The sequence below is a fragment of the Pan troglodytes genome, chromosome 6, assembly GCF_028858775.2.
Source record: "Pan troglodytes isolate AG18354 chromosome 6, NHGRI_mPanTro3-v2.0_pri, whole genome shotgun sequence".
Classification (NCBI taxonomy): domain Eukaryota; kingdom Metazoa; phylum Chordata; class Mammalia; order Primates; family Hominidae; genus Pan; species Pan troglodytes.
The window spans coordinates 72,361,194-72,363,196 of NC_072404.2; the positions used below are offsets into that span (position 1 = coordinate 72,361,194).

The 2,003-nt window shown below is 45.1% G+C and overlaps 1 pseudogene; it reads right to left on the bottom strand.

The window, feature by feature from the left end:
* Positions 1-772: 772 nt before the first annotated feature.
* On the bottom strand, positions 773-1,717 carry LOC100609260 (myelin protein zero-like protein 1; annotated as a pseudogene).
* Positions 1,718-2,003: the final 286 nt, after the last annotated feature.

Here is a 2,003-nt window from a genome sequence, read left to right on the forward strand (position 1 = left end):
TGGATATTGGAGAGTGGCAATATAATGATCCCATTTTTGCCTACTTAGAAGAAACTCCTCTCCTTTAGCTGTATGGGGACTGTTATTTCAAGCAGAAAGGACATCAGCAAAGAATAAAACCGATACCTTTTACTCTCGACGTTACAATAGTTCTCAAGCAAAGCTTGGATTTTCTACTTAATCAGTATTGATCCAAAGGTATCCAGAATGAAGTGACCTTCAGCATTTATCCTTTGCTAATCTTGCTATTATGAATCCAGAAATTGATATGATACATTTCAAGGGTACAACTTAAAGTAAGTCTACAACATGTAAGGCTAACAATTGCCCCATATTTTAGTGAGAAAAACATCAAAAAAACTTCTCAAGTTGTTTTCAAGTGGCAGAGCCAATGGGTATTTTTTTAAAGCTGCAAACAAATAAATGGTACTGCTACTGTGTTAAAGGCCCCCTGGGTGTGCTTCCATCATAGCATCTCCATCCTCCAACTACAATAAATGCTAAGACTGATTAAGCCCTTAGGTTAAAAGGCCATTCTACAGGAAATACTACAGGATCTGCTACTGTGTCCACTAAGGCAAACCATTTCTAAATGATGGTGAAAGGAATGTTTCTGAAATCTCCCAATTCTAAATGACATGAAAAGAAAGTACAAAAACAGCAAGACCATGGGTACATATGTAGAATCGTACCATCTTTTCATCATGCAACATTGGCTTCCCACATCAGGAAGATTAAGTAGAATATTTATACATATTCTTTGTAGACATATTTCTCTCCCTCTGTAAGTACACATGTACTTGTCCTTGCCTGGGTCTCCAAGGCTACATGTGGTAATGGGCTACATTTTCTGAACAAGAGTCCAGTTTAGTTTTGTTTCTTGCTGAGGATATGTTCTAGGTCTTCACTTAATTTTTCTGGATATCCACATACACCACAGACTCTGACTTGTTAATCTTGTCACTCTGATGTCCGCTAGAGTGGTCTAACTGTGCATATATGACTGGGCCCTGGTGAGATCCAGAAGGCAGACTCTTTACAAGACCCTCAGTGTCAGAAGGGGACTTCCGACGAGCCTGCTTAACTGGTGATAAACTCTCTGATGTACTGCAGCCAGTGTAATCCCATTTAGAGTTTCACCTTCTATAGAAGACAGCCAGAATCAGGCTGATGAGCAGAGTGAGACCTAGGACCACAGCAGTAACTATGCCCACCACTACCCAAACTGGAAACACAGGCAAACTCTCTTTTTCTACGACATAGAGTCTAATGTGTCCAGGCTGGACAACAATGTCAGGAGGGTTTTTGGCATCACAGATATAGGTGCCATTGTGTACAAACTGCATATTTTCTATGTTGATTGTTGCATCTTTCTTGTCAAGGTCTCCAGCCCAGCTGATTCTGTCTTTAAATGGTGGATAATTCCCGAAGTACACTTGCCCTTGGGAGTAGTGGTAAAATGACACGGTGGTGTCGGCCCCCTCGGCTGGAAGCTCCAGGAGACTGAGGTCAACCCGCCAGTCGTATTAGTAGACTTGAACTTGCAGGTCAGCTTCCCTTGTGTACCATTTGCCACGAAGATTTCTTTTGGTAAATATACTTCCAAGGCTGATACTCCAGCTGTCAAGAGCCCCAGCGCCACTGCCAGCACCGACCACAGCCAGCGCCTCCTGTCTGGGGCTGCAATCACTGCCCCGGCTCCAGCGGGTGCTGCCATCATCCAGCCACTGCAGTTGCCGCTGCCGCGCCCCTGAACCCGGGTCCCTGCCGAGGTTCGCTTGGCTTGGGGAAGAGGGTTCTGATCTCTCTGCCACCTGCACTGGGTGGCAACTCCATGCCGCGCTCCCTACTCTGGCCCCAGCCGTGGCTCGCCAGCTCTGCACTCTAGCCTCAGCCCTGCTTTGGCCACATCTGGCTAATTTTTTTATGTTTAGTAAAGATGAGGTTTCACCATGTTTGCCAGGCTGGTCTCGAACTCCTGACCTCAAGTGATTTGTTCACCT